The 22,500-nt window shown below is 46.1% G+C and overlaps 2 long non-coding RNA genes across 3 annotated transcripts; one reads left to right on the top strand and one right to left on the bottom strand.

Annotated features, from left to right (window-relative positions):
* The first annotated feature begins 2,357 nt into the window (after nucleotides 1-2,357).
* LOC147006977 (uncharacterized) lies at nucleotides 2,358-8,108 on the top strand. The gene is made up of 4 exons (XR_015054498.1): nucleotides 2,358-3,199; nucleotides 3,437-3,574; nucleotides 5,882-5,935; nucleotides 6,704-8,108. It is a non-coding gene; the product is annotated as an uncharacterized LOC147006977 (long non-coding RNA).
* Nucleotides 8,109-9,467: 1,359 nt separating this feature from the next.
* Nucleotides 9,468-16,898, bottom strand: LOC147006976 (uncharacterized). Of its 2 annotated transcripts, XR_015054499.1 has the most exons (4): nucleotides 16,758-16,898; nucleotides 16,462-16,546; nucleotides 10,894-15,897; nucleotides 9,468-9,564 (listed from the first exon to the last, which is right to left on the bottom strand). It is a non-coding gene; the product is annotated as an uncharacterized LOC147006976 (long non-coding RNA). The 2 variants fall into 2 exon arrangements; XR_015054500.1 differs by lacking the exon at nucleotides 9,468-9,564 and having other exon boundaries at nucleotides 11,537-15,897; nucleotides 16,705-16,837.
* Between the last annotated feature and the right edge of the window lie 5,602 nt (nucleotides 16,899-22,500).

Genomic DNA, 22,500 nt, shown 5'->3' with positions numbered 1-22,500 from the left:
CACCTATGATCAACCCACCTGGTGTTTCTGGTGCAGGCGTAATGTGGAATGTCATGTTAAGCATGTTCAGTTTGTCGTTTTAAGGGTTTACTGGAGTATCACGTGACACTGTGGTCCCTGCAGGTGGATCACACAGAGGACGGTGAAGACACGCCGAATTACGCCATTTCCCTTTGAGATATCACGATGTACAGTACTTACTGAACATCATCTTGGCCCCACCTTTCAATGTGAAGAATTACTTGAAAAATTAAAAAAATATTCTCGGATCCGAATCCGGATCTTCACCAAAATCGGATCAGTTCGTCCTTGTCGCACACCCAACCTGTCCACACCAAGTTTCATCGGAATCCATGCACACCGTTTTAAGATATCCTGCTCACAGACAAAAAGACAAACAAACAGGTGAATACCGAACGGACGTCCACGTTCGGTGGCACAGGTAACGAGAAATTCCCTGACTGGGGTCTCGTGCCCACACTCGAGGTCTCATGTGCACACTCAGGGTCTCGTGCCCACACTCGGGGTCTCATGTGCACACTCGAGGTCCCGTGCCCACACTTAGGGTCTCGTGTCCACACTCGGGGTCTCATGCCCACACTCGGGGTCTCGTGTAAACACCTGGGGTCTCGTGCCCACTCTCGCGGTCTCTTGCCCACACTTGGGGTCTCTTGCCCACACTCGGGGTCTCGTGTCCACACTCGGGGTCTCGTGTCCACACTCGGGGTCTCGTGTCCACACTCGGGGTCTCGTGCCCACACTCCGGATCCGGATCCGGATCTTCACAAAAATTGAATTGATTAGTCTTTATCACACACGCAACCTGTCCACCAAGTTCCGGCTTCATTCATCCATAACCTTTTGAGATATCCTGCTGTATATCGATTTTGGCCCGAGCTCTCAATGGGAAAGAATCACGAATAAACATTCAAGTGTCGAGATCCCGATCTTCACCAATATCGAATCATTTCATCCTTGTCACACATCCAACCTCTCCACCAAATTTTCTCCAAATCTGTCCACAACCTTTGAGATATCCTGTTCACAGACAGACAAACTGACAAAAACACAGACAGTGGTGAAAACATAACCTCCATTCACCTTCGGTGGCGGAGGTAATAGGAGCACAACAGAGCTGGAGAAATATTTCAAGACCACCAATCCCTCTGGTATAGAGAGAAGGTTTTAATGGTTTAAATGAGGGGAATGTTGGAAGCGACAGCAGTTGTGTGTAGTTTGGAGCTTTTTTATGACAGATCATTGAAAGCCTTTCATACCATGATACTTGACAAAGGACCTCCCCTTTCTCAGAATCACAAGGCAGCAGTGGGCTTTGGAGGCCAAATCGCAGATATCATCTGTCCAATTAGACAGGATGTAGTTTATTGTGAGATTTGGGAGTTTGAGAAAGTGCTCATCTTCAAGAGAAATGTATGAGGACGAGGAGTGTGTGTTGGGGTTGAGATAGGGTGGGAGGGGAGGTGGGGGGGGTCGTATTGTCGTACAGAAAAAAATAACCTTCTGGTGAGTGGAGAGGGCTACTCGGAAGAAAACAGAACCATTCAGCCTTCTAAGAGATTGTGGTTGATCCCATGGAGCATCGAAATGTTTCGAATTCAACCATTCTCCACGTGTCTGATGTTCAGTGAGATTGCTCTCACGATGGTGTGGCACATGCATCATGGACCAAAAGGCTTTTTCCTCTTGTCTTGATTTCCTAATGTTACAATATAAACTCAATATGTCTTGTAAAATATGAACTTCCTTTCCTCCAAAATAAGTTTCTGCTCACACTAAGTGACCCAAAAACCAAAAGATTTCCACTGGAAGGCGAACCACCTGCTCGACGAAGAAGTCAAGCTGTGATTCTCCGTGATTACATGGTCAAAGTATTCAGTTTGATCTGGAGAGAAGGGCGATTATTAATCAGTTAGAAGTCAGTCAAATTTATAAATGCATCTTTAAATTCGAAGTAAAGGTTGGGAGGATACTCGAGAAGTATGCACACTTCCCTCCAAGCTGTTTAGCTTTTCGTGCTCGCCCGCCATTTCGAGCTCATCCGTCATTTCATTTCGAGCTCGTCCGCCATTTCGTGCTTGTCCGCCATTTTGGGCTCGCCCGCCATTTTGGGCTCGCCCTTCATTTCGAGGTCGTCCACCATTTCAGACTCGTCCGCCATTTTGAGCTCGTCCGCCATTTCGTGATTGTCCGCCATTTTGAGCTCGTCCGCCATTTTGAGCTCGTCCGCCATTTCGTGCTCGCTCGCCATTTCGAGCTCGTCCGCCATTTCGAGCTCGTCCGCCATTTCGTGCTCGTCTGCCATTTCGGGCTCGTCCGCCATTTCGGGCTCGTCCGCCATTTCGGGCTCGCCCGCCATTTTGGGCTCGCCCGCCATTTCAAGCTCGCCCGCCATTTCGAGCTCGTCCGCCATAACAGAGACAGGTGATCATCCTCTCTTATGGAAAGGACATTCCAGGCACCCACCCGAAGTGACAGCCTCAGGTTAACCCAAGGAAACCGTCGTCTGGTGCACGAAACCTGAGCACCACTCGGACACACGTGAGCGAAATCTGACCCGGGAAGGTTACCCCGTGGTTTTCCTCCTGTCATCATCAATGAGGGTCCCGAAGGGTCCTGAATTAACTTTTTCCTCAAAAGTTGATGGAATCAATCGGAACTTGCACAGACACAATGTCGGGGTTCCCTCATTAATCCCTGAAAGTTTCAGCTTCCTCGGTCAAATCCTCCCGGAGGAGTAGGTTGTACATACCCACCGACATACCCACATACCCACATATAACTCCGTTCGGGAGGGATGATTGTCGATAAAGACAAAAACAGAAAATAAGGAACGTTGATTCGTATCGAGTGAATAATCATCGACGAATTCGGACTCGATTTTCCACTTTCACAACACAATCTGAAACACAAACAATCCGTTAAAACGAAACGTTCAATCTTTGTATTTATTTCAAATCATGGACACGTGATGTGGCGGGAACCAATCAGACACCGCGATCTCTCTGTTCGCTTTTTCCCCAAACAGCTCGCGCTCTTCACTCGGTTACCACAGCGTACCGTCCTTCATCCGACACCACGTGCGGTCCACCATGACCCGAGATCTCAGAGCGAACACCTCGGGATCCCCGGGAGGTTCTCCGGAAGACCGCGGGTCCATGGTCGGTTCACCCGAGACCCGGTACGTGACGTTCACTCCGTACCGAGAACTTGTGTTTCCCGTACTGATCCGTGCTGTGTACTAACACAGGAACTCATTGATTTAGTGAATGTCACGATATCTGGAGCGGAGCCGGAATTGAATTGTGAATGGAAATCCCATGCATGACATGTTACCCTCCCTCCCTCTTGTACATGTATGACATCATTTTATACCTCATCACTTCATTCCTCTTTAATCTTGTTTACAACAAATCAGATGAAGATTTACTTGTGATTATGGGCCTCTGCACCGGCACACAATGGCCTGTTCTTGAGGACTGCAGTGGCATCTTTAACGTCCTCGATGAATCACTGGATGAGAAGACAAGATACTTACCTCTGCTTTCAGAGGAAGGTATGCTCACTGATGCAACACCTTCCCTGTGCCTCACCAGGTTGGGAGTTTATAGCTCGTCCTGTAACAACCTTATTTTATGCCAAATTATGTTCAATATTATATTTAAAGATGTAAAGGGTGAACTTAGTTACCACTAAACCAGTCGGCTGTTTGTAAAGCAGAGTTAGTGAGAGTTTACCAGGAAACTAATTAATTTTGCTCGATGGATGGAAGTCACAAGTTCAAGGTCAAAGTTTGAACCAAATTCATTTTTCACGAAATTTTAACCTCAAGCTGTGACCTCGACCTTTGACCTGCTGTAAGAACTGTTATGAAACCATTGTTACAGGATAGGTGTGTTTGTACCGATAAAATATAAAAGTATACCTGGTGTTGGTTTAATGGTTGGGGTGGTGGGCTTGGTTTACATGGGTCCTCAGTTCAAATCCCACTTTACTGTTGAATTAATACCAGGTGGGGTTGACTCAGCTTGTCATCCTTCTGAGGTTGGCAAAGTGATTCCAGCTTGCTGGGATGATTGAGCCGTTTGAGTATCCTGTGTCAGAGTGGTCACCTGTCCAGGATTGTGTCCAATAACCCAGGTAACTGCTTTCGCAGCACTGATGCTCTCTCTGTACAGAGTATGGTCTTCATGGATGGATCATAAAGGACACGTTTAACAACATCACCCATCACTGAGGGTCAGGGACTTGAATTCTCATGACCACCTGACTCATTAAATAATTTATAGTTAATCATAACCTCTTTTAATTGAGGAAAGTGTGAAAATGTAAAGTTTAAAGATTCATTCGTGTTTGTTTACTTGTTTACCAGCAAATACTACCTGTCGCTTCGCTGATGGGAATATTCAAGATAGGAGGGAGAGGGGGAAGGGGAAGAGGGAGAGGAGGAAGAAGGTTGGAGAGAGAAGAATAGGGGTGGGATAGTGAGGGATAGGGATGATAGAGAGTGATAGGGGTGAGAGAGGGGAGGGGAGGGGGAAAGTGTGGTGGGGGAGAGGAGGGAATTGACTGAATGCAATGGGTTCTTCGGTATTTGAATAGCCAAATGAATTATCTAAAACTTGTCCTTGTCCGATTTTTCATTTTCATCCCAAGGTCAAGGTCACAAGGTCAAAAACTTAGAAAACTGCGAATTTTGATGTAAAAATAATTCGATCGCCCAAACTTTGAGAGCGAGGATGACAATATTTTTTATGCATAATCCTGAGGTCATTCCCCACCTAAATTATTGAAACCATTTTGCTCTATCTCGAACACCTTGCCCGTGGCACCTCCTTCAAGTTTGTTTTTACGCTGATTTCATCAAAGTATGGATAATCTGAGGAGTGCAAAATCCCATATCGCCTATTTGACGTTATATTGTTCCTGGAATGTTCCAGAGGAAGTTTTGCCACCAAAGGTCATAATCCTTGACCTTTGACCTTGAAAGGCCACAAATGTTAAATTTTCAAAGTTGTTGGAATCGAACCATGTTTTCGACCTTCTTTGACGAACTAACTCCAATAAGCTATAGCACGTATCCTGTTTCCTTATTTTAATGTCCACAACATTGTTTTGTGACATTTAAAGGTTTTGCAAAGGTCAAATTTTGAAAGTTGTCGTCAAACTTTGTCAATACGTCATTATGCCAACAAGATTCGCCGGCCATGAAATGAAAATGTTTATGACTGCTTTTGGGCCTTACTGGCCTTAAATGCAGTGAATAAATAATAATAATAATAATAATAATAATAATAATACCGTGACCAAATTACCTTGTGACCGTTTTACCGTGATCAAGTTTCCCGTGACCAAGTTTCCCATGACCAAATTTCCTGTGACCAAATTACCTACATTCGAACAGACACGCGTAGAGGGGGCGGGGTTTTCCCTGCTCGACCATAACCCCGCCCAGAAAGGGCGGATCCATGGAGGTCCCTGTCCAATCAGGACGATCAGCGCGTCAGCCCCGCCCCACTCAGAGCCTCAAAGTGTGAGTGTTTGCAGAGTTGTCGAGTTCGGAGGGTTCATAATTCAGAGAGTTGGGAGTTCTTTGGAGGGAGCAGTTCTTGGAATAGAAGGCAGTTTGGGTTGGTTTTGTTGCTTAAATTTTTTATTTGTTTATTTATTTGTGCAGAGATCTCAGGATCGGAGTGGAATTTGCATCGCATTCACATCCGTGACGAAGATTCAGTGTGTTTTAAAATGAGTGGAACTTTTAATGGAACCAACTTGCTTCCCGTTCTCTTCTTGGTTTAATGGAACCAACCAACACCAATGGAACCATAAGGTGTACAATTGTTTTCTCTTTTCTTTCCTTCAGGGATTTCAAGGAAAAACTGGGCCACCTGGTCCTCCAGGAGTCATTGGACCTCAGGTAAAGACAAGAGCAAGTTCATCAATAATATATTTTTCTGGAAGCCTTCATGCCACAGACAGTGATGGAATGATTTATTTCGCATTGATAGACGATGATATATGAGTGTGTTCTGTGTGATTTCACAATTGGTGAATCTTCGAGATATTAGATGCAGCACTCACAACATCCTTCTGAGGACATGGGAAGTCTGCTTCCTTTCACTCTTCACATGTATCATTGTCCTTTTATCCACAAGAGTGGAAGAATTAATGAGTGGCAGGAATTGAATCCTTGGTGTGTGTGTGTGTGTGTGTGTGTGTGTGTGTGTGTGTGTGTGTGTGTGTGTGTGTGTGTGTGTGTGTGTGTGTGTGTGTGTGTGTGTGTGTGTGTGTGTGTGTGTGTGTGTGTGTGTGTGTTTAGACAGTTGTTTTGATGTATGTGTGCACATTAAATGTGTGTAAATTTACAACTGTGTGTGTGTGTGTGTGTGTGTGTGTGTGTGTGTGTGTGTGTGTGTGTGTGTGTGTGTGTGTGTGTGTGTGCGCTTACACAGTTGTTTCGATGTATGTGTGCACATTAAATGTGTGTAAATTTACAATTGTGTGTGTGCGGGTCATTGTGTAGGCATGTGTATAATTTTTGGAGTGAAGTGTTGAAGTGACAATATAATTGGACTTGATCACAGGTGTTATTTGTGATCGGTGTTATCATTATGTTAATTGAATGACATTTTTAGAGTTGTAATTGTATTTTTTGTAAGTTTTGTTTTTTCTCATTGCTTTTTAGGGTTCAACAGGCCAGACTGGACCCATGGGATAGCGGGGTCACCCTGGCCCTCCTGGCCCACCGGGTGAGCTGGGACTGCCAGGTTCAGATGGAAAACAAGGCATGAAGGTCGGAAATAAGTTTTATGTTTATACTGCAATACAATTTTTAGTTGAAGCAACAACAACCAACAACAACAACCAACAACAACAACAACAACAACAACCAAGGGGTTGGGAGTAATTTGGTTTTGAAATGTGTTTCGATAAACAGTATGAGTAAAGGTGATAACTAGATTTTGCAATTTCAGATTGATAGTTGAGGGTATAAACTGAATTTTAATCTCACTCTCCAGGGATTGATGTTGTTTTAAATTATTTAACACAGGTGTTTAAACTCTGACACAAATTCAGGTAAATTGGTCTCAATGTAAAGTGATGAAAACACACTTGTTCGATAAGAAAAGTATAATTCCTGGATGCTGTCCTTCGAATAACCCAAGTGGTTTTTAATGACCTTTGTTGAACCTTTCACCTCCCAATCATCGTTTTTAATCTTACCGTTCATATTGACCCCCAGGATATCCATGGTAATCGTCATGGCCAATGAAATTTAGAGTTTATAATCTGTCCCTCACCTCTTGATCTCTCAAAATCTTGGAGTTACTCAGTGAGGACTAGAATATGGAATACCCACACTGTTGATGAGAGTGGAAAAATCACGACAACACTCTCAATGTCAAACTTCCAGGGTTATCGTATCCATAGACTCATGAATTACCCCCACAAGTGTGTGGATCAGGTGGTTTATTCTCATCACACCAAGCTCCTCGACGCACATTCGTGGAGCACCCAAAACCCCCATCATAACACGTCATCAACTTGGGGAAAAACACAAGCTATGGTAAAGCAAGCTCAAGACACAGCTGCTTCTTCTACTGTCTGTGTAGCATCATTGGCTGGGGGTACAGCTGTGAAACTGATGCAATACCCTCTGCTGATTCTATCAGGAATTTGTAATTTGTTCATGGTGCCAGCGATAGCTCACCTACTCTTCAAAAAGGACACCGTGGGATCTTTAACGTCCACCAACTAATCCCAGGAGATGGGACGTGTATGTTTACGTCCAACCAAGCGACGGAACACACATTTATGAATCACCCTGCCTGTGAAACACTGGGATGACAGTTTAAAGCTGGGTTTGGATTCAAAGCTGGGCTGGACAGCTTAAAAGTGAGTGTACCAACCTGTGGGCCATTCTGCCAGCCCAAGACACCCACTGTCCCCTTTTAAAAACTTAACCAAACAGGTGTGGTAATCTTAATCCTGATGAAGCAGCACTTCATGGATGGAAAGAAGTAAATTAATATCGAGGTCTCATAATAATAATTAGCATTCTCAGGTCTCACACTCAGAGGTCTCAGGACTTATTTGTCTCGAAAAACAAATCATGAAAATCACAATGACTAAATTATGTTTTCCTTCCATCTCATCTGGAATGCGGTCGATGAAAGACTTCCCTGGAAAGAAATCACATCATATATACCAGATTTAATGACTGGGAAGTTTATCATTTAGCCGGGATAAAATAGTAGGATCAATATGTCATATGACCCCCAAAAAATTGCAAGAAAACGTTTTATGGAATCTTTTTGTTTTATTTGGTCTTCAGAACAACATATTAAAAGTTACCAAAAATGGACTACCACAAAGGGTCTAAATATGGCGTCAGTAAAAATAACTAAATGGACGATTGACATCCAAACAAAAACTGATTAAAATACTCCAAAATACCAAAAGTGTTACACAGTCTACCCTCGAGAAATAAGTTTTGATCTGTCGAGCGTATGTTCCAACGTACCTTCCACCGAATATTTAGTCTTCATTTTCATCATCTGAAACTGGCTCAGTAACCACATAACCACAGTTGCCTTCTTGGCAAGGTCCACAAGCTCTGGTCCATTCAAGGCCATGTTTATTACAGCTACATTTCAGTATGCTGCATCCTGTAGTGCAGTTGCAATGGATCATTTTGAGCAGAATGTCTGGTGCAGGGCTCTTATGCATCAGGAGTGGAATATTTTTGTCCTCTTGCACATCCAAGCCCCATTCAGTAGGGTTCATGCCGTCTTCCTTGCCCATCCAAACCATGACTTGTCGGTACGTCTGCCGAGAGTGAAGGTTTGTGACCGAGGTTGTTGGACGCAGTCTTTTTGGTTGTCACGAAGGTCTCTGCAGCCACTTTCATGCAAAGGAACTTGTCACGTAATAATGCCAGAGTCAGATTGGGTTCCGTTAAACAAGGACACAATTGCCTTGCAACCAGTGGTTTCTACAGTAAATTGATCTGCCATCGGTGTGCAAAAGACCTGTGAACAGGCACGCAAGACAGATTCACCCTTGATGACTTTTTGGAAAACAGATTTCTTCCCCATCCAAGAGATTCTCAAAGTAATGTCACATCCAGAGAAAGTATGAGCAAACAGTAGATCAGAGCAGACATCATCACCAAGTAACCGTTTCAGAACTTCGATTTTATAAACATTTGGTTTCCCCTTGTCTGACCTGAAGTACAGGTACTTGCAGTCCTTAGAAGTTGCATGATACAGCAGCAATACCAGCAGATCGGTGTCTTCTCCGATCAGGGTTGTTGCATTGGAGGATGTCATTGTGACGGATGCTTTCACGATGTCCAAGTCTGCATCTCCTTCAGCTTGGATGATATGACAACTTTTCTGCCGCAAGTGTTCAGAGATCAAATGGATGAGGTCCTGTTTGTTTATAAGTCGAGAGTTTGAGGATTCTTCTTCTTCAAAAACCTTTCATTGGTCCACAATTCAGTGACGTCACGCGGCGACGCCGACAGAGCAAGAGAAGAAGAATCTTCGTCGAAAATATGAATAAGAAGAAGAAGTAAAACTTTTTTCGCAAAACAGGTTTGTGAAACCGACTTGAACATTTTACTCGAAACAAAGGGATGAAATAAAAGATCCACGGAAGAGTAAAATCCCTGAAAACCGGAACTCCAAACTCACCATTGTTCAAAACCGATATATTTACATCATGTGCAAGCTGAGACCTGAAAGGGTCTTCCTTGACCCCTCATGGCTTTCTTATCTCTTTTTACATCATTGACATTTTTAATACTTAAACACCGATTCAAACTACTGTAGTTGCTGAATAAATCACCGGGGACAAACGGGCGCTGAATATCAAGGGTCAGAGGTCAAATTTGTGGCCAACCAAGACCGTTTGATGAAAACCCACAAGGGTGGACACGTGTCCTGAACTTGTTTCCCACAATCAGAACATTTTTGTATTTCCTGGAAAAAGGGGGAATACTGGGAAACTTCCATTGTGATGACCTCTGACACCGAAGGTGGACGCAGGTGAAGTTTTCACCCGTTTGTTTGTCCGTCCGTGAACAGGACGCTGTGTCTGAAAAAGTTGCGGACGGATTCGGACGAAACTTGGCGGACACGTTTGGAGTGAGACAAGGACGGACTGATTCGATTTTGGTGAAGATCCGGATCCGATAATTTTTTAAAAAGTGATTCTTCACCATTGAGAGTTTCGGGCTGAAAATGATTAGCGGTAGAGCATGGCATCTCAAAAAGTTGTGGACGAGTTATGACAAAACTTGGTGGGTGAGTTGGGGAAGCGACAAGAACAAGCCGATTCAATTTTGGTTCAGGTCCGGATCCAGATCCAGCCTATCAGTGGAATGCAAAAATGAAATGCCTTAGTATTGTGGTTTGATTGGTTTTTATTCTTCAGGATAATCGTGTTGATCTCTGGTCCCTCTTTCATGAGGTTTGTGCTTTTGTGAAACCTCAACATTTCTTTGTGGAACACCATCCTTCTCAACGAGGTCTACTTTCATCTCCACCTGGTCAGAACTTGAACAGAGACGTCATTTTAATGGGGTGTCTTCCAACCAAACAAGGTATGCCCACTGATCTCCATACCAACTGGATAGGTTGCCAACCATTTACTTCTTCATCAAATAGAGCGAATCGCTCAACATCAATGCCCGACCTCACTCCAGCTCTTGTGGCTGGATGGAAGCAAATCCTCGCAGCAATGGTCCAACATCGAGTGAAAGCCTTCCCAGAAGAGTGGACACTGTTATTGCAGCAAAGGGGGGGACCAACTCCATATTAATGTCCATGATTTTCGAATGAGATGTTGGACGAGCAGGTGTCCACATACCTTTGGCCATGCAGTGTACGTCACATCATCAGAGAAGCAAAGCAGTCGAGCAGACCATCTGTCAATTCACAGTCCAGCACGACCAATGTTTTTTGTCGCCAACATGTGGTCAGTGCTTGGTGGTCAGTTTGAAGGGTGAAGTGATGTCCACAGAGGTATGTACTCCACTTTTCCACTCCAGACACAGGCTGGAGCTTCCTTCTCAACTGTCGAGTATTTCTTTTCAGCAGGAGACAATGTGTGGGATGCGAAGGACACTCAGATCCCACACAAAAAATCCCATTCACAGACAGGTGAGCATGGACACAGCATCATACTGATTTATACCCACTCGTTATCCCATAAAAATCCCATAGAGTAGAGAGAGCATGGACACAGCAGCGTACTGGTTTATACCAACTCGTTATCCCATAAAAATCCCATACAGGGTAGAGCGAGTATGGACACAGCATCACACTGGTTTATACCCACTCGTTATCCCATAAAAATCCCATACAGAGGAGAGTGAACATGGACACAGCATCGTCCTGGTTTATACCCACTCGTTATCCCATAAAAATCCCACAGAGAGTCGAGAGAGAATGGACACAGCATCGTACTGGTTTATACCCACAAAAATCCCACACAGGGAAGAGCGAGTATGGACACAGCATCGTACTGGTTTATACCCACTCGTTATCCCACAAAAATCCCATACAGGGTAGAGCGACTATGGACACAGCATCACACTGGTTTATACCCACTCGTTATCCCATGAAAATCCCAGACAGAGGAGAGCGAGTATGCACACAGCATCGTACTGGTTTGTACCCACTCGTTATCCCATAAAAATCCCATACAGAGTGGAGAGAGCATGGACACAGCAACGTACTGGTTTATACCCACTCGTTATCCCACAAAAATCCCATTCAGGGTAGAGCGACTATGGACACAGCATCACACTGGTTTATACCCACTCGTTATCCCATAAAAATCCCATACAGAATAGAGAGCATGGACACAACATCGTACTGGTGTATACCCACTCGTTATCCCATAAAAATCCCATACAAAGCAGAGAGCATGGACACAGCATCGTTCTGGTTTGTACCGATTCTTTTTCCCACAAAAATCCCATACAGAGTAGAGGGAGTACGGACACAGCATCGTACTGGTTTATACCCACTCGTTATCCCATAAAAATCCCATACAGACGAGAGAGAGCATGGACACAGCATCTTACTGGTTTATACACACTCGTTATCCCATAAAAATCCCATACAGAGTCGAGAGAACATGGACACAGCATCGTACTGGTTTATACACACTCGTTATCCCATAAAAGTCCAAGACAGAGGAGAGCAAGTATGCACACAGCATCGTACTGGTTTGTACCCACTCGTTATCCCATAAAAATCCCATACAGAGTAGAGGGAGTACGGACACAGCATCGTACTGGTTTATACCCATCGTTATCCCATAAAAATCCCATACAGACGAGAGAGAGCATGGACACAGCATCGTACTGCTTTATACACACTCGTTATCCCATAAAAATCCCATACAGAGTTGAGAGAACATGGACACAGCATCGTACTGGTTTATACCCACTCGTTATACCATAAAACTCTCATACAGGGTAGAGCGACTATGGACACAGCATCACACTGGTTTATACCCACTCGTTATCCCATGAAAATCCCATACAAAGTAGAGAGAGCATGGACACATCATCGTTCTGGTTTGTTCCGATTCGTTTTCCCACAAAAACCCCATAGAGAGTAGCGGGAGTACGGGCACAGCATCGTACTGGTTTATACCCACTCGTTATCCCATAAAAATCCCATACAGACGAGAGAGCATGGACACAACATCGTACTGGTTTATACACACTCGTTATCCCATAAAAATCCCATATAAAGTCGAGAGAGCATGGACACAGCATCGTACTGGCTTATACACACTCGTTATCCCATAAAAGTCCAAGACAGAGGAGAGCGAGTATGCACACAGCATCGTACTGGTTTGTACCCACTCGTTATCCCATAAAAATCCCATACGGAGTAGAGAGAGCATGGACACAGCAACGTACTGGTTTATACCCACTCGTTATCCCATAAAAATCCCATACGGTGTCGAGAGAGCATGGACACAGCATCGTACTGGTTTATACCCACTCGTTATCCCACAAAAATCCCATACAGGGTAGAGCGACTATGGACACAGCATCACACTGGTTTATACCCACTCGTTATCCCATAAAAATCCCATACAGAATAGAGAGAGCATGGACACAACATCGTACTGGTGTATACCCACTCGTTATCCCATAAAAATCCCATACAAAGCAGAGAGAGCATGGACACAGCATCGTTCTGGTTTATACCGATTCTTTTTCCCACAAAAATCCCATACAGAGTAGAGGGAGTACTGACACAGCATCGTACTGGTTTATACCCACTCGTTATCCCATAAAAATCCCATACAGACGAGAGAGAGCATGGACACAGCATTGTACTGGTTTATACACACTCGTTATCCCATAAAAATCCCACACAGAGTAGAGAGAACATGGACACAGCATCGTACTGGTTTATACCCACTCGTTATCCCATAAAAATCCCATACAGGGTAGAGCGACTATGGACACAGCATCACACTGGTTTATACCCACTCATTATCCCATAAAAGTCCACGACAGAGGAGAGCGAGTATGCACACAGCATCGTACTGGTTTGTACCCACTCGTTATCCCATAAAAATCCCATGCAGAGTGGAGAGAGCATGGACACTGCATCGTACTGGTTTATACCCACTCGTTATCCCATAAAAATCCCATACAGAGTCGAGAGAGCATGGACACAGCATCGTACTTGTTTATACCCACTCGTTATCCCACAAAAATCCCATACAGGGTAGAGAGAGCATGGATACAACATCGTACTGGTGTATACCCACTCGTTATCCCATAAAAATCCCATACAGAGTAGAGAGAGCATGGACACAGCATCGTACTAGTTTATACCCACTCGTTATCCCATAAAAATCCCATACAGACGAGAGAGCATGGACACAACATCGTACTGGTTTATACACACTCGTTATCCCATAAAAATCCCATATAAAGTAGAGAGAGCATGGACACAGCATCGTACTGGCTTATACACACTCGTTATCCCATAAAAGTCCAAGACAGAGGAGAGCGAGTATGCACACAGCATCGTACTGGTTTGTACCCACTCGTTATCCCATAAAAATCCCATACGGAGTAGAGAGAGCATGGACACAGCAACGTACTGGTTTATACCCACTCGTTATCCCATAAAAATCCCATACGGTGTCGAGAGAGCATGGACACAGCATCGTACTGGTTTATACCCACTCGTTATCCCACAAAAATCCCATACAGGGTAGAGCGACTATGGACACAGCATCACACTGGTTTATACCCACTCGTTATCCCATAAAAAATCCCATACAGAATAGAGAGAGCATGGACACAACATCGTACTGGTGTATACCCACTCGTTATCCCATAAAAATCCCATACAAAGCAGAGAGAGCATGGACACAGCATCGTTCTGGTTTATACCGATTCTTTTTCCCACAAAAATCCCATACAGAGTAGAGGGAGTACTGACACAGCATCGTACTGGTTTATACCCACTCGTTATCCCATAAAAATCCCATACAGACGAGAGAGAGCATGGACACAGCATTGTACTGGTTTATACACACTCGTTATCCCATAAAAATCCCACACAGAGTAGAGAGAACATGGACACAGCATCGTACTGGTTTATACCCACTCGTTATCCCATAAAAATCCCATACAGGGTAGAGCGACTATGGACACAGCATCACACTGGTTTATACCCACTCATTATCCCATAAAAGTCCACGACAGAGGAGAGCGAGTATGCACACAGCATCGTACTGGTTTGTACCCACTCGTTATCCCATAAAAATCCCATGCAGAGTGGAGAGAGCATGGACACTGCATCGTACTGGTTTATACCCACTCGTTATCCCATAAAAATCCCATACAGAGTCGAGAGAGCATGGACACAGCATCGTACTTGTTTATACCCACTCGTTATCCCACAAAAATCCCATACAGGGTAGAGAGAGCATGGATACAACATCGTACTGGTGTATACCCACTCGTTATCCCATAAAAATCCCATACAGAGTAGAGAGAGCATGGACACAGCATCGTACTAGTTTATACCCACTCGTTATCCCATAAAAATCCCATACAGACGAGAGAGAGCATGGACACAGCATTGTACTGGTTTATACACACTCGTTATCCCATAAAAATCCCATACAGAGTAGAGAGAGCATGGACACAGCATCGTAATGGTTTATACCCACTTGTTATCCCATAAAAATCCCATACAGGGTCGAGGGAGGATGGACACAGCATCGTACTGGTTTATACCCACTCGTTATCCCATAAAAAATCCCATATAGAGTGGAGTGAGTAATGACACACCATCATACTGGTTTATACCCACTCGTTATCCCACAAAAATCCCATACAGAGTTTAACATTGAAAGAACATCTTGGGATCTCTTCTCTTCTCGTCTCAGGTTACCAATTAGTTTTACAACATTAACCCGAATCATCGTGTTTGAACCACAAATCCCAAAACATTTTTTCTCCATCTTCCTGTGTTATCGACGAGATGGGAATCATTGCTGGAATGCGTGGGATTTACCAACTTCTTGATGGATTCCACCAACCAATCCATCACCCTCGTTACTCATTGAAGGTTTAACTCGTAAAGCGGAGGAATTCGAACTTAACTCCATGAACCATTGAGCATCATTGATCAGCAGATGGCGAAGGAGGTCCACAAACATTTCCACATGAGAATGGGGACCCTTCCTCTGAAGAACATGAAGAAGAGTCTTTGTACATCATGGGAGATGTCGAAAGAAAAGCTTTCACCCACAACGACCTGCCAGGGTGAGTCAAACTTCTCGTCCATCGCCTCCTTCCATGAATCGGGAAGCAAACTGGGGAAGGGAGGGACAGGAACAGGAAGGTCTCGGGTGAATCAACTGTGCAGTTTCACTCACATCACAAGAAGTCGACATTGAAGGTGCTCAACTGATCTCTTGATAGGGGTAACCAAGGTAACCAGGTAATCTGTTTATGACAGACATGAACATAATGTATATACTGTGTTTCTATCTAAATTCCAGCAATGTGTGTGTGTGTGTGTGTGTGTGTGTGTGTGTGTGTGTGTGTGTGTGTGTGTGTGTGTGTGTGTGTGTGTGTGTGTGTGTGTGTGTGTGTGTGTGTGTGTGTGTGTGTGTGTGTGTCTGTGTCTGTGACCGCCGTTTCTCGACAACCACTGGTCCGATCTAATTGAAACTTGCCAGGTATATTGCTGGGGACCTGAGGATGTGCCTTTTCAAGGTTTGATATTAATCGGACAAGTGGTTCCGAAGTTTTGGCCATTTATTTGCCAAACCAATGACAGGACACGGTGCTATGACGTCACAATTGTTATTTTTTTTCACGTACGGGCACGCACTAGTACATATGAATATTAAAAGATGGAGGTGAGGTGCCACCTCGTTGTTTGTTGGATATTTCTCGCAGGCAGTGATGCACAAGTTCCTTGGTCTTCATCCTCATCTCCTCAGTCATTTCCGATTGCTGTGCCATGGATGGGGGGGGGGGGTGCAGTTGTGAGCAACAAATCATTTTACTCTCCGTCTCTCGGTATATTTACTCCCCTCTCGGGCCATTTTGTACTCTGTGGGTGTGTAAGACGAGGAGAAGGTTCGAGGTAAGAATTCCCGTTCTCTCCTCACACGGACAAAGGAGAAATCCTGAGTGATTTTATCATCGCGTTTCTCCTGATCACCTTCTTCCGCCATTACTTGTTATTCCTTGTCACCGCCGTCGCCATGGACACGGACGAGCTTCCTGTCCGCTCATTTGTTGTCAACGCCGTCGCCATTCCTCAGATCTCTCATGTGTGCCCGGCTGTTCTGCGCTTCCCTCTCCCACCACTCTTGTCTCAGGCTGCCTTTGTTAGATGTTCTGTGCGTTCGTCCTTATATGAGCCTCGACAATATATTCCCAAAAATAAATAGTTTAATCTTCCTTTAAATTTGTTGTTGTGTGTTATTCCTCAATCAGCATCGAAAAAGGTGATGATGAATAGCCCATTAACGCTCCGCCTCTCCTCGCTCCCTCAGTGCGCAGCTCGGTCGGGATCTATACACCGCCTGAATGGAGTTTTTTTCTCTTTTTTTCAATTTTAATGTATTTCGAACAAACACAAACCGTTTATATTTTGTACTCAGACAAAGATTGGTATTGCCGCTCGTAAACTGAATGCTCTTCCATTCTCGTAGTGCTTATACACCGCCTCGGCATTTTTTTGGCGTCGGATCGCATCGCCATCGAGGAGGGCCGTGCGCATGCGCAGAAAACTGTGTGAGCACAGGCTCCGCCCCTTGTACAAGGTGAATCTCGGGGGTTGAATCTTGATGGTATTTTACACGTTGTGTTTGTTGTGCGTTTTCCTGAATCATGGCGGCGTCGGATCTGATCGTCCTGATTGTGATGTTACCTGTGGGTAAGGCACGTGTCACGTGGTGTTTTATATTTAATAATATAAAATAATAATAAATTGTACTTTTTCATGTTATGTACGTGTGTGTGTATGAGTGTGTGTACGTGTGTGTTTGTGTGTGTGTCAGTGTGTGTGTCCGTGTTTGAGTGTGTGTATGAGTGTGTGTGTGTGTGTATGAGTGTGGGTGTGTGAGTGTATGAGTGTGTGTGTGAGTGAGTGTATGAGTGTGTGTGTGTGTGAGTGTGTTTATTTGAGTGTGTGTATGTGTGAGTGTGTATGTGAGTGTATGTGTGTATGTATGAGTGTGTACGTGTGTGTGTCCGTTTGTGTGTGTGTGTCAGTGTGTGTGTGTGTGTGTCCGTTTGTGTGTGTACGTGTGTGTTTGCGTGTGTGTATGAGTGTGTGTGTGTGTATATGAGTGTGTGTGTGTGTGTGTATGTGTGTGTGTATGTGTGTATGTATGAGTGTGTACATGTGTGTGTCCGTTTGTGTGTGTGTGTCAGTGTGTGTGTGTCCGTTTGTGTGTGTACGTGTGTGTTTGCGTGTGTGTATGAGTGTGTGTGTGTGTATATGAGTGTGTGTGTGTGTGTGTGTGAGTCTCTGTCTATGAGTGTGTGTATGTCTGCATGCATGACTGTGTACGTGTGTGTGTATGTGTGTCCGTTTGTGTGTGTACGTGTGTGTGTGTGTGTATGAGTGTGTGTACGCGTATGTGTGGGTTTGTGTACGTGTGTGTGTGTGTATGAGTGTGTGTACGCGTATGTGTGGGTTTGTGTACGTGTGTGTGTGTGTGTGTGTGTGTGTGTGTGTGTGTGTGTGTGTGTGTGTGTGTGTGTGTGTGTGTCGAACGCCTCGGTGAAGTGTGCTTACCCACCACATTGTACTTTTTCTGCATATGGACACCCCCCCCACCCCCTGTCCTCTGCAATCATGCCCACCGCCTGTCCACTGCACTCACCCACCCCCTGTCCACTGCACTCATGCCCACCCACTGTCCTCTGCACTCATGCCCACCCACTGTCCACTGCACTCACCCACCCCTGTCCTCTGCACTCATGCCCACCCCCTGTCCACTGCACTCACCCACCCCCTGTCCACTGCACTCACCCACCCCTGTCCACTGCACTCATGCCCACCCACTGTCCTCTGCACTCATGCCCACCCCCTATCCAATGCACTCATGCCCACCCCCTGTCCACTGAACTCACCCACCGCCTTGTCCACTGCACTCACCTACCCCCTGCCCACTGCACTCACCCACCCCCTATCCAATGCACTCATGCCCACCCCCTGTCCACTGCACTCACCCACCCTATCTCCACTGAACTCACCCACCCTATCTCCACTGAACTCACCCACCCCTTGTCCACTGCACTCACCCACCCCCTGCCCACTGAACTCACCCACCCCCTGTCCACTGCACTCACCCACCCCTGCCCACTGAACTCACTCACCCCTGCCCACTGAACTCACCCACCCCCTGCCCAATGCACTCATGCCCACCCCTGCCCAATGCACTCACCCACCCCTGTCCAATGCACTCACCCACCCCCTGCCCAATGCACTCACCCACCCCTGCCCAATGCACTCACCCACCCCTGTCCAATGCACTCACCCACCCCCTGTCCAATGCACTCACCCACCCCCTGTCCAATGCACTCACCCACCCCTGTCCAATGCACTCACCCACCCCTGTCCAATGCACTCACACACCCCCTGTCCAATGCACTCACACACACCCCCTGTCCAATGCACTCACCCACCCCCTGTCCAATGCACTCACCCACCCCTGTCCAATGCACTCACCCACCCCCTGTCCAATGCACTCACACACCCCCTGTCCAATGCACTCACACACCCCTGTCCAATGCACTCACCCACCCCCTGTCCAATGCACTCACACACCCCCTGTCCAATGCACTCACCCACCCCCTGTCCACTGCACTCACCCACCCCTGTCCACTGCACTCACCCACCCCTGTCCACTGCACTCACCCAACCCCTGTCCAATGCACTAATGCCCACCCCCTGTCCAATGCACTCATGCCCCCCCCCTGTCCACTGCACTCACCCACCCCCTCTCCACTGCACTCACCCACCCTCTGTCCACTGCACTCACCCACCCCCTGTCCACTGCACTCATGCCCACCTGTCCACTGCACTCACCACCCGGGTACCACGTGCTCCATGGGTCAAATGAGCTCGTCCTGTCTCCCAATTCCACGTGTACCCTCGTGTACATGGAGCGAACTGAATCTTTGTACTTTGGGTGATCCGAGGAACACATGAGATCGAGGAGAGACAGATGTACGGGATGGAAGAGTGGGTGATCTGGGCGGTGGGGGGGTGAGTGAGATGAAAGAGTGGGTGATCTGGGCGGTGGGGGGGTGAGTGAGATGAAAGAGTGGGTGATCTGTGGGGGGTGGGGGGGTGAGTGAGATGAAAGAGTGGGTGATCTGGGGGTGGGGTGAGATGGAAGAGGGTGTGATCGGGGGGGGGGAGAGTGGGTGATCTGGGGGGGTGAGATGGAAGAGTGGGTGATCGTGGGGGGTGAGTGAGATGAAGAGTGGGTGAATTGGGGGTGTGTGAGATGGACGAGTGGGTGGTTTGGGGAGCGGGGGGGTGAGTGAGATGGAAGAGTGGGTGATCTGGAGGGCGGGGGGTGAGTGAGATGGAAGACTGGGTGATATCGAGGCGCGTGCTTGAGATGGAAGAGTGGGTGGTCTGCAGGGGGGTGAGTGAGAAGGAAGAGTGGGTGATCTGGATGGGGGTGAGTGAGATGGGAAAGTGGGTGATCGGGAGGGGGGTGAGTGAGATGGAAGAGTGGGTGATCTGGAGGGGTGTGTGAGATGGAAGAGTGGGTGATCTGGAGGGGTGTGTGAGATGGAAGAGTGGGTGATCTGGAGGGGGGTGTGAGATGGAAGAGTGGGTGATCTGGATGGGGGTGAGTGAGATGGAAGAGTGGGTGATCTGGAGGGGGGTGTGTGAGATGGAAGAGTGGGTGATCTGGATGGGGGTGTGTGAGATGGAAGAGTGGGTGATCTGGATGGGGGTGAGTGAGATGGAAAAGTGGGCGATCTGGAGGGGGGTGAGTGAGATGGAAGAGTGGGTGATCTGGAGGGGTGTGTGAGATGGAAGAGTGGGTGATCTGGAGGGGTGTGTGAGATGGAAGAGTGGGTGATCTGGATGGGGGTGAGTGAGATGGAAGAGTGGGTGATCTGGATGGGGGTGAGTGAGATGGAAGAGTGGGTGATCTGGATGGGGGTGTGTGAGACGGAAGAGTGAGTGATCTGGAGGGGGTGTGTGAGGTGGATCACCCTCTCTTTCATCTCAACTCACGTACGAGTTCACAAAGACTTGGTGGAGGAAATCTTTCATTAACTATTACCATCACCACCTAAGGTTGACGGAGGTGAAGTTTTCACTCCTATCTGTCTGTCTGTCTGTGAGCAGGATATTTCAAAAAGTTGGGGACGGATTCGGACAAAATTTGGAGGACAGATTGGGTGTGTCACAAGGACGAATTTATTCGATTTTGGTGAAGATCCAAATTCGCATTCAGATCCGAGAATTTTTCATATGATTCTTCACCAATGAGAGACGGGCCCACAACAATATATAATCGCACAAAATCTCACAAGGTTCTGGATGGATTCTGACCAAACTTGGTGGATACGTTATGTGTGTGGGACAAGGACAAATCCATTCAATTTTGATGAAGATCAGGATCTGCAGATGAGAATTTTTCAAGTGATTCTTCACCATTGAGAGATCGGGGCTAAAATGATACATTGTACAACATCTCACAAGGTTATGGATGGATTCAGGCCAAACTTGGTGGATGAGTTGGGTCGGTAACAACAACAACCGATTCGATCTTGGTTCAGGTCCGGATTCAGATCCAACCTATCAGTGGAATACAACACGTAAACTGTTCATCCTGGAGGAGGTATTCACTCTACCAAGTGTAGTTTTGGTTTGTTCTGTAACTTCAAGCTTCATGATGAATTATTATATCTCAAGGACACTCCTCAATTTCACGACTAAAGCTTGGAAGGTTGTTCCCTCAAGTCATCGCATTCAATCCCCTTTGTCCATTGTGTCATGATTTTCGTTCTCCTTCACATCTTTACTCCCACTAATCAGTCGCTCCTGACATTCCACAGGCCTCACGCTCCAGGTGAAAGTATCTCCATCTCGAGGAGAGATTGGTGTTGGTGATACGAAAATCTTCCTATGCCAAGGTCAGTAAGTTCCAATCTGCATTCTTCAAAAGTAAAAGGTTTGCTCAGAGGTGGAAGTGTGGGTGATCTGGGTATACGAATCGGGCGAGGCAGCCTCTCTCACTGCACTGCAGGTGCAGCAGGTGCCCAGTGGACCCTTTATTACTGGATGCTGACTGAACATTCTGCCTCTTTGTCACTAAACTACACCTTGGAATCCCTCCGAGACAGGATGACAAAACTAAGACGATTAAGCTCTGGCGATCTGAGAAGGCCCAAGACTGCACGAAAAAATCAATTCAACAAGTAATAAAGACGTAAGATGTCATCGCCCCCACTGTTGTTGTAATTTCGCTGTGTGGAGTTAAAGGGATAGCCCATATTTATGTACAACTAAAATGGCTGCCAGTCCACCAGTTAGCCATCTTTGATCAGATCCAAAATAAAGCGAGGTGCACGTGTACGCCATCATGTTCCATGCTTGGACCAAGTTTGAACAAACTCAGGACCATGCATGTCTGAGAAATGGTTGGGGACACATTTCCGTAACAAAATGGCCCCCAGTCGCCCATCTTGGATCTATTCTCGAAGATAAACGAGGTGCATATGCAAGCCATCGTTCGTTATCCGGGTGCCAAGTTTGAACAACGTCGGTGAATGCTTGTCCGAGACACGGTTGAGGACGTGTTGAAGATCGGGTTTTGTTTGACAACTAAAATGGCCGCCAGTCGGCCATCTTGGGTGGAATGCCGAAAAGAAACGACGTGCATATGTATCCCATCATGCGTCGTCTTTGTGCCAAG

The sequence above is a fragment of the Eptatretus burgeri genome, unplaced genomic scaffold, assembly GCF_056783735.1.
Source record: "Eptatretus burgeri isolate ZD-2024b unplaced genomic scaffold, Ebu_testis_v1 Ebu_testis_scaffold_931, whole genome shotgun sequence".
Lineage (NCBI taxonomy): Eukaryota > Metazoa > Chordata > Myxini > Myxiniformes > Myxinidae > Eptatretus > Eptatretus burgeri.
The sequence above is the reverse complement of the archived record's forward strand: the minus strand, read 5'-3'. Positions and strand labels throughout refer to the sequence as shown.